Source organism: Polypterus senegalus, chromosome 17 (genome assembly GCF_016835505.1).
Source record: "Polypterus senegalus isolate Bchr_013 chromosome 17, ASM1683550v1, whole genome shotgun sequence".
NCBI classification, from domain to species: Eukaryota; Metazoa; Chordata; class Cladistia; order Polypteriformes; family Polypteridae; genus Polypterus; species Polypterus senegalus.
The window spans coordinates 42,564,084-42,582,960 of NC_053170.1; positions in this window are offsets into that span (position 1 = coordinate 42,564,084).

Consider the following 18,877-nt stretch of genomic DNA (forward strand, 5'->3'; position numbering starts at 1 on the left):
AGTGTTCTGTGTGTAGGAAAAGGCACATGAAATTAAACGAACATTATGAGAGTTTAACTTGATTCTTTTAGCTCATCTTTAAGTCACTATGATCATCACACTAAACCAAAGATATAATAATTTGTGGAATGTTGTGCTTTCTGTAACCTAGATTGACTTTAAAACCCTCTTGCCTCTGGGTAGAAAAGAAATACTTTCATGATTAACCCTTAAGCTGAGTGCCTGCTCTCAAGTATAGAGTGAAATCCTTGTTTTGCAGACCTCAACACCTACACTACTACTTCTGTTCTCTATGGTATTTTTGCAATTAATTATTCATTCATATTCACAAATTAAGTCCGCTCACTGAATATACTTTGACAGGCCAGGTCAGAGGAAATTTATCAAGCGAGGCATTAGGATGGTTGTCACGGTACTCTATTAATTTCCATGTAGGTGACCATCTAAGGATGTTAATTTCCTATTTAACATTATCACATCTTATTTTTCTATGGTCTCCTGTGATACCCTTTAAATACCCTTCACTTTCCAAGTACCATTTTCTTTCTTTTTTTTGCATGCGTTAGCAATATATTCCTTTGACAACTGAGTAGTCAAAAGAAATCTGACCAAGCTCAATGCAGAGAGATTTTTTTTTTTTTTTTTTTTTTTTTACATAAATTAGACCTTGTTTCTCGACAGGGTATGTTATTATCCAAGACGGTTTCTGTCTGCTTAGTGCCAATAGTTCTTTCAAACTGAGTGCTATGATGGACATTCAACCTACCTTACTGGTGCTATGTAAAAATCAACTGGGGAAGAGATATTCCTATTAAAAATCAGAAATTAAAACATGCAGAGGCACCATTTCATATATTGTCATTACTGGAAAAGCAGATGGTGTGTCTTAATTTAAGAATTATGAGTTGGTAGCCTACAAAATTCCATTTGTATGCGCCTGTGTGAACACATCAGTGATAAAGTTGCCTGGCAAGTATGTTAGCTTGCAGTAATGTGTTGGAAGCCTAAATGTGTAAAATTTAGAACTGACTGCAAGTTCTATCAATTATTAAATAAAAGTCATTTGGCTCATTTGGGGTAGTTCCAGGTTTATAACCCCCAGAGAGGGCTATAAACACAAGAATGAATCAGCTGGTACTGCATTTAATATTAAAAAAATACACACATATAATAACATAAAATTCTCAAACCAACTTAATCTACTTCAGGCTCATAGGAGTCTGGGGGCTATCCTGACAGCATTAGGTGCAAAGCAAGATCCCCCAGATGGGACACCCATTCTTTACAGGGCACAGCGTCAATTAGGAGTCGACAATTAACCAAACACATGCCTGATTGGAAATACTTCTAACAACAGGTTTGGAAATTAGGTGTTTATATATGATTTAAAGCTCTTAAACAAAGAAAAGACAAAAATAAATGTATCTAAGAATAGAAACTTTAGTTTTAATTAAAGAGTAATGCTAATGATTAACTGAGCCATCACCCAATATTGTAGTAAGATGATAATAAAATAAAACTGTTGATCTCAAGGTACTGGCTCTCCAGCTTTAGATTCGGTCAGAAATGTCTCTACTGTGCTTAGAAGGCTTTACTGAGCCGCACAGATGTTGATGGCATCTGCAGCATCAATCTGATCGTAAACAGCAAGTTCCAAGCCTCTTACTCGGATGTGCACACATGACACCATCTCTAAGACTGTTTAAATTTAAAGCAATATTTTTAAAACTAAAATTCTGCAAGTAGCTTTCGAAGCGAGCCACACCGTCTGAGAAAATAAATTGAATTTACTGTACCTGAGAAATACACAGTTCAAAAGTAAATGATCTGAAAATAAGCAAAGCAGAGATATTCATCCATCTATTTAAAACACATTTAGCCCTGCACAGAAAATGAGAGCAGGCTAATGGCACAGGCAGCTGTGACATACATTCTGTTCAGACTGAAAGTAAACTGTTGAATAAACAGCCACTGTGGGCTTTTAGAAATAAATCAGTTCAAGAGAAAGCCACCAGCCATATAAAGGAGAAGGGGTAACTTAATGTAGTGCTTGTAAACATTCTGGTATGTTAAAAAAGAATGAAACACCTTGGACTTCGCCTTTTCTCCACATGAGAACCATAACTTTAATTTAATGCGTGTCCAGAGGGCGTACATGCAACTTCTTTACCGACAACAACATTTATTTATATAGCACGTTTTCATATAAATGATGTATCTCAAAGTGCTTTACAAGATGAAGAAAGAAATAAGAAAAAATATAAAAAAATAAAACTAGTCAATACTAATTAACAAAGAATAAAGTAAGGTCTGATGGCCAGGAGGACAGAAAAAACAACTCCAGAGGGCTGGAGAAAAAAAAAAATCTGCAGGGGGTCCGAGGCTATTAGACCACCCAGCCCCCACTGGCCATTCTACCTAAAATAAATGACTTCAATCAGCCCTCATGATTTACAGGCTTCATGTGAAAGAACTTGATGATTGATGGTCATGTGGACCTCTGGCCTTTAATCAATCAATGTAGGGACATCACGGTGCTTTGATAGGGTGGTGGTGGTGCAGATTGCCACCACAGAAAACCAGAAAAAGAACAGCAGAGAAAGTAAGGGTTAGTACGGATTTCGTTAGTACGGATTTCCATCAACTCAAGAGTGGCGACACAACTTCTAGTTTCCATTTTACCTCAGTCTGCTTCTAAAATAGAGGACAGGGACTATAAAAAGTTTTCAGATTTTATTGTTATATTACATTGAATCACAGTTGAAGTAGTTTGACTTTTTTGGATACTCCTCATCAGTAAAAAACACTTTAATGCCAAAGTGAAAAACAGATTTCTGAAAAGTTATCTATTATCAATATATTAGTTATTTATTACAAATATAAAACACAAAATAATTTATCAGATAAGTGTTTAATTAGCAGATGCACCTTTGGCAACTATGGCAGCCGTTAAGCTTCAGTCCACACCCAGGAGGAACCTAAAGAGACACTCACACAAACATGGATGGATCTTCCATAATACATTGACCTGGCTGCGATTTGAACCCAGTTTCCTGGATATGTAACACTGTAGCTAGTACAACACTATGGTTTAACTGAATTTGGAACAAAAGAAGAAGGAATAACTCTACTATGTGTATGCCAATTTATGTGTTCATGACAAGGTCATTCAAAGATTGCAGGTATGGTGTTTTGTGTTGTGTTTTTCTGTGTTTTTGCAATTCTTTTTTTAGTGATTAGGTAAACCTCCAAGCCTTAACATGCAATTGTACAGTTCCATGTTAACAACATACTTGTAATGGCTACTTGGAGAAAGGAATGGTCCACAGACATCAAACGTTGCTTTCTAGAAGTCATGACTTTTTCTTAGGATTTGGAGAACGCAGTGAATGAGAAGTGTGCAGCTGTAGGCACTATCGTGGACCAGGACACTTGATTTCATTTTGATGAAGCACTGATACAAGAAGAATTAGAAGTTTGGTTTATAAGTGCAATACAATTTCCAAATTAGTGAAGGAGGAGGCTGAGACATCTGCACCTCGCTTTGATTTTGAAGGGGTGTTATACCTTCTGGATTAAATGTAATTCTGTCTTTGTCATTTTTGTATCCAGGCTAACATTACAAGAGGAGTGTGGAGGTCGTCACATCCAACCTACTTGCCACCAAAAGAAATAACAGGATAGGATAACAGGAACTGGGGAAATGGGAGTGCATAATAAGCACTGAAGGTGAAGGTTATCTTGAATTATTAAAAGTTACACCTTTTAGCCTACAATCTTTTGCAAGTGTGAGTGGCTCTGGGGGACAACACGACAGGACGTGAGAAGTGCCAGAATGCAAGAAAAAAGTCACAGTAGTCCGAACATACAGTAAACATAAATTATATATGGATGTATGGATTCTTTGCTCTTCACATCACTATTCTAGTGAGCCTGGGTAGGCAAAGGTTTTAAGTGTACCACCGTGATCTGTGATTTTCATTATAAACACATTATTTTATTAAGAATAGCCACACAAACTAAGTGACATGGTGAACCTGACAGGACGATAAAATAAGCCAAGTCTTACACAATGCTGAAGTACAATGTTTGGTAATGATTGATATTATGACCAGGGTTGCCAGGATCACTGTCAGCTATTTCAAGGTTCCTCAAACTGATACTGCCAAGCAAGCAACCTCTGCAAGCAACCTGAACTCAGGCAGGCTTGTATGCTATTCATGCTAGACCAGAAAAAAGATTGCTTACATATTTGTTTGTGGCATATTCATCTTTTGGAACCTGTAGAGAAAACATAAAATCTTGGACAACTGCGCCGAACCCTAGAGCTCACCTATGGATGGATTGAAGACATCACTCCTGCCCCTGCCTAGGACAACATGCTTTCCTGCACTCTCTCTCTCTCAAAGTTGGACAAGCACTGATTGCAGGAAACTCTGACTGTATCATATTTTGGCCAAGTATAGCTCTTCTTCGAGTATTATATTATTTTGAGTGTTAAGTCATTATTAAACACGAAGTTATGTATAACCTTCCTTTAGTGTTATTGATTATTTCTACCTTTAAGATCACCGCCATACCACTAGGGAATGATGTTATACTTTATTTCTTATATATCTTTTTGTATATTTTCAGTGTAGTAAAGGCTACAATCTCTAACGAACCTCTTCCCAGGGAGCATGCAGCTCGCTATCCTTAAAACTTCCACTCGCTATTCCCACAGTAACTGGAATTCAGTTGTGAGTTTGCACCCTTGCCATGGTTATAGGCTGACACAACTGGTTAGTGCCATTACATAGTCCTTGCTTTGAAGTCAACTTCCAACTCTGTGTCCGCTGACAAGGGCACATCATCAGTGGTCTTGAGTACTTCGTTGTCAGGTGGCTCAGATGAGATGTTATGTATTACATTTGCAGGTGGTGCATCAGGGTGCTAAGTGCCAATTGTGGTGCAGCTGATATGTAAAACAGGGCACTTTTGTGTGGTGACTTGTCAATTATATGAGTATTGTCAAAACGTCTTATGTGGAGCTTCTGTTTTTATCGGTTTCTCAGCTGTCTTCCTTCACTGAACTGATGGCATAAACACCATTCTATGTCTGGATCTCAGCTTTGAGACTCTCCATCCACTGTCATTCTGTAACACCTCAACAATGTATCATATTCTTTGCCTTTGCAGTTTTACTAGCAGCTCTGCTTCACACTGCTCACCTAGGATGTGGTATAGTTGGTCCACGGGTTCAAAAGAGAGGTCAGATTTTAAAAAATCCATTTCGCCGTGTCAGTCTCTGCGCGATCGTGCAGCTGTGAGGAGTTGATGAGGTAATTGGGGCGAGTCACACCTGCACATGAGGGTGCGATCATTCTAAAGTACTTAATCAGTTTCCTGCGGTTCATGCTTGAGGCGCTGCGCCCAAGTAGCCGTATAAGAATAGGCCGACACAGGGAGGAGGGAGAGATGATAAAGAAAGTAAAAAGGCTGGGAGAGCGAGAGAAAGAGAAAGAGGATGAGCCAGCTAGCCAGCTGAAAAAGAGAGGTCAGCGTGGTCAGGGGTCCCGGATGGAGCAAAGGATCAGCGCTCAAGGGACAGGATCGCTTCCATTGATTTTATAGAAGAGTGGGTTCGATTGAGGAGGATTCCACTCTAGGGATCCGAGGGATGACTATGAATTTGAGAAGGAAGATGGGAGGATAACCGACCCCGAGCGATCTGGCAGCCAAGACAGGGATCAGTAGTGTGAGGACTATGGCGGCTGAAGTCTCTCTGAGCATGCCTTGAGAGAGCTGGAGAGATTGGAAGAAGCTGTGCTTGGCTGGTGTGACCCCAAAAGTCTGCTACAGGATTTTAATCTCGTTTTAGTCTTGTTTTAACTGTTTGGTATCTTTACCTTTTTTATGATTTATTTATGAACACTTGAAACACTGCACTTTATTTGGGATTTTGTTTTGATTTTTTTTGTTAATAAAAGCACTGTTTGCACTTTGCACCTTCCCCCTTGCTTCGTTTGGTGTCCTCATTGTCCAGCTCATCCAGTTACATTACCGACAGTGTCGGGTTCAAGAGTTTCCAAAGAGGAAGTGGGAGCATAGAGCTGAACCCGCATCGTCACATGGGGTCAGTGGCAACTCGATCTGCCACACTTTTTCCCAGCTTAATTAAACCAACACTTTGCCAGCAACCGCACACCCAGGACAATAGAGGTTAGCACTAGGAAAAGCAGTGGCTGAGCTGCTGAGGTAGCAGTCTGTCAGCTGTCTTCCTTTCAACACTGATGCTGCAAATGGCATTCCAGATTTCAGGGTTCTGCATCAGGACTCTCCAACAATTTCTTACAAAAACCCAATAAGTTCATTTTAGGTTTCTGCAGCACTTGGTCCTTTCCTGAACAAAATGTTGGGGCTTATCCTTATGCCAATTCTGACACCAGTATGGCAATGAGGATTTTTTGCTCTTTACATCACTCTTCCAGGAAGCAAGCTAACTTTAGAAGGAAACGCGTTGTTGCTGCACTAGTTGGAAATCTCATGTGACTTTGCAGATTTGCTGTTTTTACAGGCCCCGGTGCTAAAGTTGCTCCTTTAAATGATGGAATGGCAGCACATCTCCAGGCTGACACAACTTGTCAGCACTGTTACAACCCATATATAAAATGTCTATGTATGTATAATATCTTTTTAATGACTGTACATCTTTTGATATAGCAAACAGTTTTGTCATTTATTTTGTTCACGTTTTTGTCTAGATGTATTTATAAATGTAAAGTACCTGTTGTTACAATTACTTTGTGAATAGAATCAACTTCAAAATGGTTACGTTTACTAGGGAGATTAATAAGGCCTTGCTCCCTGTCTCCTGATAGCCATAATAATGGTGACTTATTATCTTGACTTACGTTCTCACTGGTTTTTCCTCTGCTATTTCTTTTCTCAGTTCAGAAGTTCAGCTAAACTTGAGCATTTCTTGTAACCAGAAAAACTAAACAGAATACCTCTAACTTCCCAAATACCTACAAGTTATATTAGGAAAATAATTGATTAGATTTATATTCTGGCTTTCAGTTCATAGAAAGAAAGCACATATGCCACTCAGATTCCTTTCATCCTGAGACTTACTTAAAAGACACCAAGGTTAGCTCAGAGATGTTAATAGCATTTACCTGTACATTTGGTGACTGTGCTGTGAGATTATTATTTCAGATGAAAAAGCTAAATATATAAAATATATTTTATATACAGTACTTGTTTACCAAGGCCTCAACATTTCTTTACTTAGTTATGTGTACAAGATATTATAATGTTGAATAACTGTATTTTGTGTGAGAGACTGAGGGATGAGTACTTTTGGTATGAGTTGATGACTTAAAAATGGCTTTGATATCCGCAAGGAGATTTGCAGCTACTGAGATGCTCAGACATCTAAATATATGCCTTAAGTAACTATTTTAAACTTGATCATTCAAGTTCACCTTGGCCTGTATACTTGGCATCGCACAATAGCACTAAAAAGAGTCGATGTAGCATATTCTAGTTGCAGAGGTCATCTACTCTGGATAAAAGCTTCCCTTTAAGAAACTGACAAGCTGATGTTTTACTCTTTCTGGTGCAGCAGCACAATGGAAAACTGTGAAATAAAGAAAAAATTCAATAATCATGTCATCTAAAACACTATTATAAAAAGCTAAAACACATAGCCCCTCACACTGCTCTAGGAGTTACCAGTATACAGGCATTTTTGTACTGAATGGTACAAGAATGGGAGCAAAAATGCTAATTTTGTTTTCCATCAATAGTCTAACATTTGAAGTAGTAACAATACTTGAATTATTCTAGCCTCTTTGTAACCTGAAAGGGAAATGGAAAATATGTGTTCTTCTGGTTTGAGAGGCAGCTTGCTGGTGCAGTGGTTACTGCTCCAATCTCTCAGCTCCACTACACTTGTTTTAGTTCTTGATCCATTCACTGTCTGGCTATTATTTGCATGTTCTCCTCACGTCTACATAGTTGTATTAAAGCACTCCAAGTTCTTTTAACTTGCCAATGACAAATTGATGCATTAATGCACAGGTACTGGGGATGAATTACCAGATGAAAAATGGATCAGCACAATTTCCAAAGCATATACAGTAATTCTTAGCAGAAATGTGAAACTGTGATTAGTCACCTTTGTGACATGTCTTTCCTATCACCAACTAAAGGACATTTTGCTGTACATTCTTTTGAAATGCAATGTTTGATTTACCTGCAGTGTACTCTTTGAAATGAAAACTTTAGTGCCTTTCATCTGTGATAGGAAACTAATGAAGTTTACTAAAGTAAAATCACTTGAAAGTACAAAAGTGTGCCTGAAACATGAAAAAATGTAAAATCATTCAGATCATTAAGTATATATCCTCCTCTCTGGGTCATCGGTTTAGGGGCAAACATTTTTAAAGATGTTATTCTTTTCAAAGATCAACGAGGGGGAATCAAGCTAAAGTTAGAAAATGGGATTTATCAGAAAATGGAACGAACCTTAACAAAACTGATAATGTAATTTCTCAATGTAGTCTTCACCCTTCTCAATGCACTTGCACCACCTGCCTGGAAGTGCCTGGATTCCAGCAGATTAAAAGGTTTTGTCTTGACCTCACAACCACTTGTGCACCGCTTTTTTCACGTCGTCATCTGTCTTGAATCGACAACCACCCAGATGTTTTTTAGGGGTCCAAAAAGGAGGAAATCACACAGTGCTAAATCTGATGAATAAGGAGGATGTAGCAATACCTGAAACTTCAGTTTTTCCAGACAAGCCTTGGTGTTCTTAGCAGTGTGTGGGTGGGCATTGCCTTGGAACAAAAGAACTCCTTGAGACAACAGTCCCCGCCACTTGGATCGAATAGTATCTGTCACACACGTGCGCAAGGGAGGCAGCTAAAGGGCCTGAATGAAAGTAATTCCATGCCAGACCAGGGGGTGGCGGAGTGTACTAACTCTTTCTCTCACTTCTCTGCCTACTAGTTACAGGAAATTCCGCCTGGCCCCATTGATGTCACTTCCAGGCCCGGGCCCAATAACGTCACTTCCAGTCCTGGGTCAACTGATGACTTCACTTCTGGTCCTGCCCCCAGTGACACCACTTCCTGTTCCAGCCCAACTGATGAAGTCACTTCCTTCACTCTACTTTAAACCCGCCATCTTTGTGCCAGCAAATCAGTTCTATTTTAGACTCAAACCTGTACACAACTGTACACCACTGAAACCAATTTTGCAGCCAGGGAACAATTTACGGGTGGCTGCCCCAAACCTTTTTATGGCTCTTGTCTATTCTTGTGACACAGGCTTCACATTGGTCTCCAGCAAGTCACAATAACTTGCACTAGTGACTGTAGTACCCCTTGGCATGTAGTGTTGGACAATAACTCGGGTGCATGAGTGGTTGCGAGGACAAGACGAAACCTTTTATTCTGCTGTAATCCAGGCCCTTCTAGGCAGGTGACACAAATGCATTGAGAAGGGTGGAGACTACTTTGACTACTCTGACATTATCAGTTTTGTTAAGGTTTGTTGCATTTTCTAATAAATCATATTTTCTAACTTTAGCTTGACTCCCCCTCATGGAATGGATTAAATAACATCATTATTTTCTGTACATTCATCAAAGCAAACATGAAATTACACTGCAGAACTCCAGATGACTTGGGAAAAACCTAACAACTCCTGGACATTGAACACTATTACAATATATAACTTTATTCTCGATAGTTTATTAAAAAGTTTTTGTTTTTTTCTTAAACACAAAACATAATCTTCAAATATAATGCAAGGTTTCTAAACTCTTTTGGGACTCCCCCCAATGGAACAACATGCCAAAGAGCGTCCCAAAGCATAATCTCCTCATCTGTGGAAGACAACCGCAGGCTCCCAATACTGTAGCAGCTTGCAGTTAAAGCAGATCCGAGTCGATCGTGTTTGTGCTATAAGTGTCTGTCATCAATGGGTGATGCAAGGAACATTATAAATGCAGGGAACAGTATTAACTGGCCACTAACCTGGTCTCTACCCTGCCTGATTGCTGTATCTGTGTATAGCAGAGTGGCAGATCCTGCTACAATAAATAACTGTGCTGTTGCTGCTTGAAGCTGAATAAAACTGTTTTTGCTAAAGTAGTGAGACTCAGCCTCGTGTTTTGAGGTGCAACATAGGGACTCACACATCACAATAAACAGTGAAACATATATGAAGAAAATAAATTCACAAGGTTATTTAATTCCAGATTCCAACTATACTTTTAAATCAGGCAAGTGATGACGGTTTGTTTTGGATTGAAGATATATATAAATACATTCATCATTTATAATGATACAGCCACTCCAAGGCAAAAAAAAAAAAGAGTTTACTACAGAAGCTGAGAAGAGTAAGAAAGTCGTTAATTATTGAAAAATCAACCAGAGTAGCTTAAATAGCAAATACAACATGCATGAGTGTTTCAAAACTCTCCAGCTTTTCTCATCTCGTATGTTGCGGAGCTGGAGGATTCAGTTATAGTCACAGCACAGCTAATGCTGCATTCCTTTTTATCCTGTAAGTAAAATGGATTGATCTAATTATTTGTTCAGGTAGTTTTATTGAATTTGTTTCAGTTTCTTCTCTGGGTAATGATTTTAAAATGTTATTAACTCGTGTATTTAGTATAAGACACTCTGGTCTAAAGAATTGTTCAATTTTACTAATTAATCAAGCAATTAAGTTCACAAAGTAATTGAAAACATGGCTAGAATAAAATTACACAAGGATTACAGCATGTGATTTTCAATTCAGATACTATATTACAGTTTATGTCTTCCATTTTACCCAAGAATATGCTGAAAAAATGCAATCTTTTTTCCCCACTATTGTTAACATAATGTATAGTAAGTTTCCTGGTAATCACCATACACTTGTTATTCTTTGAAATGTAGCTTAAATTCAGAACAATTGCACATTGACTATCAAAGAGCTATTTCCTACCTGTATTGGGTAGTTAAAAGCAATAGATGGTTCTCAAAGTTTCAATGCTGGTTTATTACTAAGGATTTGAACAAATCATGAATGGATTATAAAACATACAAAAAAGACATCAAAGAATATGTTAACAAAAACATAATAATGCATAAAATGTTGTTCTTGAGCTCGCATGTAAGAGTAAATACAAGCAGCTATATGCTCGGTCAGTCATTTACACGAAGTGAGGATTCGTATCTGGTGATATTTGTGATATTTGGTTTAATCACAATGTGTGTTTTATTTTTTGTTTAATACTCACTACACTCTAATGTTTGTTCCATCTTTTTTTGTTTACAAGATCAACAACCATGATGTTAATGTTATTAATATATACTTCTGTGTGCTCTGTACAGTAGGGGGCGATTTAATGCATTTACCTTTTTTTTCTGCATTGCACATGTGAATGTATGATGTGACAATGACATCTTCCAAAAAGGAATAAAGGGAACTGAGGAAAATGATTTTTATCTGCTCTTTGTGAGTTAAGCCTAGATCATCAAGATACAAGATACAAGAAGTTTGTTGTCACATACACAGTAAAAACACATGTTAAAACCATGTAATGAAATTCTTACTCTGCTTGCTCACCTTCATATACATATATGAGGGGGCCCACAAAATATCCCAGAATTGATTAAAAACATATATGACTTAATAATACACGGGGTGTGCAGGTACCCTGTCCTGGTACAAAATGCCATTTTGCATGCCCTACTGCTCCAGGCGTTTTTTCCTAATGCTTCTCCACAGACACACCAGTAGTTCAGCATAATATAGCCGATTAACAATCTGTTCATAAGGCAACTCTTTATTAATATCGAAAAATTAGATCATCATAGTCGTCATGTTTGATATGATCTGACATGCTTTTTTCAGTCTGTAGAAAAAAAAATGCAGATACCACATACACGATTGTAGATTAAATCTCAATCATCTCAGCACAGTGCCACTTGTCAGACTGATTAACAAAAATGTAAATGTTTGAAACCTAGTGGCATAGATTGATAATTACTCCTTGTTTCCGTGCTTTTGACCAGTTTGAAGAATTTTGGGGTTCCTCTTAAGGTCCTAATCTTTGGGCCTTTATCATATCAGCACAGTAGAATGCCATGTTCAGGTGCAGGCTGAAAATGTTTTTGATCAGCCCTAATCGTTTTCATATTCTGGTTACAATCTCCTTCTGAAAGGCAGTTTGAATTCAAATGATGAAAAGTGACCAATTTTACAGTATATGATTCAGTTTTTACAGTGTTGTGGTACACTGAGCCATTTTAAATTATTATTCTTGACCTGGGATCTTTTTTCACACATTGGTCCTTTTATGACAGCAACCTCCATTTCTGACTTCTCATTATTTAATTTTGGAAACCTTTCCTATATTTGAATTTATATTGTGTGGAATGCAAATAAGGAAGCAGAAAACCAAAGAAACGTTAGGGTGCTAACTGGGTCACCCCATTTACTGCCAATGTCCAGAAAAACTGAACACAAAATAGGCATAATATCTGCCTCGTAAACCTCAATGGCTTCTCGAAACACTCAGCTCTATTGAGCAGTTCTGGGTCTGGGAGCTTGTTCATGCGGGACGTAGTTCCTCCGACTGAGATGTGTGGAAGAAACTGTACTGGCCACCACTGCTGAATGTCCTGTTCTCCCTTTGCATCCAGGAAAATAAGCACAGGCAGTGTATCCAGCAGGGGGCGCTAGCTCCCTTGTTGGAATAAGTTCTTTTGTATTGTTACCTAACCCGAAACTATATAGATATAATATTAAAAGGCAATACCCCTCCTTTACTGATACAGCAGTAGGAAATCACATAGCTTTTCTTTAATGATGGTTTATGCGGCATAACAGACAAAGAAGCCATGACAAGACCATTGGATAGTGGGGGCCTTATGTGTAGAGTCTGCCATTTTCGTCGCTGCATTAGAAGGATTTTCCGGATCGGATTACGGTATCTCCCAACGGCTTCAAAGGTGTGCCAGGCAATGTTCCAAGGCTTTACACTCTTCCTTCATGTGTAGGCCCCCACTTCGGTGAATCATGCCATTCCCAAACAAGGCACAGAGGATACAGTTTCATGCTGACTTTGACACACAGAAATGCCCATTTCGCAGTTGTCCCTGTCTTATCTTCTAATGCTTGCCTAGCAGTTTTTATATGGTGAAGTCCTGTGTGCTAAATCTGGCCTTGTGTTAGCTTTACATGTGAGTAAAAATAAAAGCAAAGCAGATTTAAAATATCTGCACAAAGCACATTGACATATTAAACTTATTGTCACGCTTGGGTCACAGATTTGCACAGAAACACAGGAGGTTGTGGAAGCATGAACTTCATTCAAACACTGCAAACGAACATTTGTCTTTTTTTCAAAAGTTTAAATGTGCTTCATGACATGATAGAGATGACAGTTCCATCGGGAGCAGAGAATGTCAGAGAGAGAGAGAAAAAGAAAAGCAAACAATCAATTCCAAAGCTGACAGGCGCTGTACAAGTCTTTTAAGTAAGCGGAGTACCGCGCGAGAGGTTTATCACGCGTTATAGCGCAAGTGAGAAGGGTAAGGAGCTATGTGAAGGTAGACTGTGTTTCAGGGGTTTTGCCAGGGGGTCTGTGTCCTCTGAGGGTGTAATCACCCCTCCAGCTTACATTATATTTTGATTATAGGCAGGAGGAAGTGTCAGTCAATCTTCTTCATTTTCAAAAACCTGCAGGGGTAATACTCATTAAGCATATATCATGAAAGCAATGAAAGGAAGTGTGTTACAAAGAGGAGTTCCTACTGCATCCTTTTATACAGTCCAAATTCAGAGCTTAATCACCATTCCATAACATAAGCTCTAATACCATTGGTTACACCAAGTTGCTAACAGGACATGGCAGAAAAGAGATACCTTCAAAGGTCACTATCAACCTGGTTCACTTGGCTGGATGACCGCTTGTCAGTTTCGTTAACCACACAAAGGTCTGTGACCTTAAAGTGTTAAAGTACACAGGCCTCTTACATTTTTGTACACCCATACAATTTTGAGCTTAGCCTGCACAGGCCAGTCAACCACGTTCCCTGTTCCACTCTTATCATGACTTGTAAGCCGCAGACAAGCCAAGCAGCCTACGTGTCAAAGCAAGCACATCTTGAAAGAAAAGCAGTTTTAACTTTATTTTGTTTTAATCGTTGAAGCCTTGCTGTTAGCTGCAATAATAAAACATACTTATCCTTTTCCTTACTTAGTTCACACTTCTGAGTAGTGGTTTTTCTTGTCTTGCCATCACACCTACATACATGTCAGGGGCACACTGAACCAGTGTTCAAATTCAGCTTCTACAGATGCCATCTTCCAGGAGCCCTCGGTTTTATACCATCCAGACCAAAAAGTGCCTGGCCTAATTGAGTGGGGGGCATGACTAGAGTGCTATCTTTGAGCGGCTACCCAGAGCTAAGAAGTAGAAAAGAGACAATATTTTTAGTGTTGGTGCCCCCTCTTGTCCTCGTGGGTTATTGCATGCCTTATCTAAGCCTGGAAGGAGATCCTCAGAGGCCAATGCATGACAACTGATATCACTTTGAAAATGTGGGTAAAAGAATAAGATTCTAGAAATTAGGGCAAGCAGCTGCATGTTCAATCCCTGCTAATGACTTCCAATGCACCTCTAAGCAAATCACTTATGGCACTGATCCATGAGAATAAAGCCATTTTTAACACCATTTTTCCAAAGGTCCTGGAACCATCCATCGATTTTCTTACTTTCTTGTCCTGTTCATTGGATTGCTTGATTTCTGCTCTGTATGTGAAACTTGTGACCATGAGAATGCCTTCAGCGCAGCCGTAGTGATATCAGGGGTCAGGATTGCTGTCATAGTTCACTTAAATATTAGCTTTTAAAATTTATTAGATAGAATTACACTGAATGTAACACTAACTATATAGTATGTGACTTTACGCAGTTTCGTAAACAATCAATATATCTGATTTTTTTTATTAAAAAGTCTGCACAATCAAACCTCACTATTTAAAAAGCCTATGATTACCCACTGTAATTTTTCTGTGTTGGGTGGTCGGTATGTGCTTTTTAAAATAGATCCTGCTTTAAGGCATTCTACTCAGAAAAGCTACCTTGGGATCACTCTGAGCTGCACTGAGGCTTCACACATTACCAGCCTCCATCTGCAATCTATTGGTTCATTAGTTACTGCTTCCCTTGCGTGCAAATGCCTTCTCATTTGTTGAGAATTGTTTTCACTTCATAAGAGAATGAATCCAATTAATAAATAAGTATGATGTTCCAATTTTTTTAAACACATTCAAAAATAACTAACACATTGAGACTCAAGAACAAAATTCATTTTTTAATTAAGGTGGGTGGTAATTGGGATGAAGGTGATGGTGCATTTAAACAGGAAGGGAATACAGCTAGATATAGTTTTTAAACAAAGTGCAATTCATTTACTTGTATTTACAGACTAACATTATTTTTAACTCTGTACACTCTTCCCCCTTACAGCTTCACCCTATCAAAGTACAGTACATCAATTCTGAATCAATCCACCATTCTTTATTTTATACATTGACATTGATGGCAGGTATCTTCATAAGGCACTTACTACCACAACCAACATACTCCAATGGAGTATCCAAATGAATTATTTTTTTTCAATTTCTGCCCTCTGTCTACTTATTCTGTCATCCAGTCTGCAAGTAATTAGAGCAAGGGTGTCCAACTTCGGTCTTGCTGGGCAGCAGTCGCTTCAGGTGTTCATTCTAATTATGTTCTTTATTAGTGAGTCATTTTTGCTGCTGATTAACTTGTTTTGCCTTAGTTGTAATTGACATAACTCAAACCCTTTAGTTGTTTCTTTTTCCTTAATGAGACACAAAACAACCCTCCACATGACCAGCTAACCTGAAAATAAAGAAAGATGAAGGTCTTGGTCATGTTGATCTGCTCAGGTCACCAAACCATCTTGACGGTGGTCTTAGAAAAAATATAAAATCAACAGTCTGTGGTGGCAGAATGAGAGCAGCAACAAGTCATGATATTCGATAACACCTTTAATTAACAGTAACAACTGGCTTCTCATTAAGAAACTGGTTGGATTGAAATTGGCTGGAGTTTGACGTTCCAATTTGGCTGGTCATCTGTTGGTTCGTTTCACATCTCTTTTCTGTTTGGCTGCCGTTTAATGAAGAAACTAATCAATTCAGAGGATTGAATTCTTAAAAACAGAGCTATTAAAATTAAGGGAGTTAATTAGCAGTGAAAACTGGTCACTGATTAGGAAAAGGGTTAGAATGAAAACCTTCAGCCACTGCAGCCCTCCAAGACTGGAGTTGGACACCCTTAAATTAGACGGAATTTCTCCATCAAGTCCTAGACCTGTGTAGAGTCTTTTCCTAGGACTTCTTGTATACATCTTGTGGGAGATGCAGAGGGGACATCATTATAATATGACTCAAACCTTGTCAAAGTTTTCTATTTGATCTACTGTATAGTTCTCCAGTATTAGAAAGATCTTCACCTTGTCTTGGACAATAATCCCTGTAAGTCAGAATGGGAACATCATCTGGAATGCTTGTACTCAAAATCTCATTCTATCTCACAGTAAACAAAGTCCAAGACTCTTGGTAAAGACAGGATTGTAGACTGACTGGTAATCTGAACTCTTCAAGTGGTGATATTTCCCTCTTTATTATTACAGTCCTGTGCAAAGTTCATACAAGTGTCACAATCACTTGTGCACTATGGTCTAGAATAAGACTCCAAGGCACATCCTCCTCCACTTGAGGCTTCTACTGTATTTGAATCTGCCGAGAGTGCATCACTCTATACCATATGAGGACCACGACCCAAGCTACAAATTGCCCATGCTGAAGATAACAGTATGTTGAGACTAAAGGGGCATAATCATCTACAAACAACAGAGATCCAACACTTTAGTTTGTAAATTGGATACCCAGCTTGACATTTAGCCCAAGGCGGTCTTCTAGGTTAGGTTAGGTTAGGTAGACTTTATTATCCCAGAGGCAAATATGTTTCCAGCAGGAAAACACAAAACATAAGGTATTGTTACACAGATACAAGAAAATAAGCCATGACACAAAAACTGAAAAGTAGTGTTATCATACTCTCAAGAGTAGCACAACAAAGAATAATTACCTTTAACAGTACAGAAAATAATGCAGGTAATGTGCCTCATTTGGGACTGCATGAGCAACCGCTCATTTGACACAAAGTCAAATAAACGGTACCAAAGGAGTCTAGACTTTGTCTGAGGTCACTGGATAGTGTCCATGTCTCGCAACCATATAGCAAGACAGAAAGCATCAGGACTCTAAAGAGTTGGACCTTCGTCCTTTGCATAGATATCGGGAGTGCAACAAACCCCTTTCCAGTGACCTCATGACCCCCCATGCTCTTCCCATCCATCTACTGACTTCATAGGAAGAGTCACCAGAGATATGAATGTCACTGCCAAGGTAAGTAAAACTCTTGACAAGGTCGACACTCTGTCCACAGACAGACACACTGCTGATGGCTGTGCCTAAGAGGTCATTAAGGCCTGGATCTTGCTTTTTAGCCAGGACACCCGCAAGCCCAGACACTCAAATTCCTTGCTCAGTCTTTCAAGAACCCTGATCAGAGCCTCTATTGACTCTGTGAAGATCACAGAATCGTCAGTAAAGTCAAGATCAGTGAATCTTTCTTCACCAACAGATGCCCCACAGCCACTGGACCCCACGACCTTGACTAACACCCAGTCCATACAAGCATTGAACAGACCCCTGACGAACCCCAGAATCAACTGGGAAAAACACAGAGGTTCTGCCTCCACTCTGCACAGAACTCACAGTACCAGTGTACAGGCCAGTCATGATATCCAGCAACCTTGAGGGGATCCCATGAAATGTCAGGATGTCCCTCGATCAAGTCGAGTCAAACGCTTTATGAAAATCAACAAAGGCTGCAAAGAAACTTTGCCAATATTCGCGTTTGCACTCTATGAGAACCCTCGGTGCCAAGATGCAGTCAATGGTAGATTTCTTAGGCGTAAAACCAGACTACTTCGGTCGCTGGTAGGTGAGCAAGTGATCACAGATCCTATTGAGGATGACCCTAGCAAGGACCTCACCTGGCACCGAGAGCAGTGTTATCCCTTTGTAGATGCAGCAATCCAGGCGATCATCCTTCCCTTTCCAGATAGGGATGATGAGTCCCATTTTCCAGTTGGGATGATGCCAGTCTCCCAAATGGGAGCAAAGATTTCTTGTAATGCCAGGAGGACAGCCTTACCACCAGCCTGTAGAAGTTAACCCTGGGTACCACAGATCCCAGCAGCCTTTCCTCCCCTCAGCTGCTTCACCACCTGTTCAATCTCAGTGAGATTGGGTGGTTCACAACTAATTGGAGGATCTGCCTCAACACAGATCTTTTCCAGCTGTGTTAATTGCCCAAATGGTAGTGCACCCAATTACAACCCTTTACATTGAACAACAGGGCATATGTTGGCTAAACCCAGAAGAGCTACATAGAACACATGGCAACCAGGTGATTATTTGCAAGCACCACTTCATGTCTGGCACCCGAAGCCGGTTTTGTTATTTCTGTTCCATGCCAGGTTCAACTAGAAGGAATCACAATCATAACAGGAGCTATATTTTTGTCTGGTCCTTCAGTTCAGACCAGTTTTTTATGAGTAAGCCTACCAATAGCTCAAGGCTCTTCAGAACATAGTTTAAGGATCTCTGAAGCACACAACCCTTCCAATAAATGACGAGCATAGTGCTAGAAGTTTATAAGTTAATCAGCAGAAGCAAAATGCAGAACACACAGATCCCAGGAGCAACTAGGGAAATATAA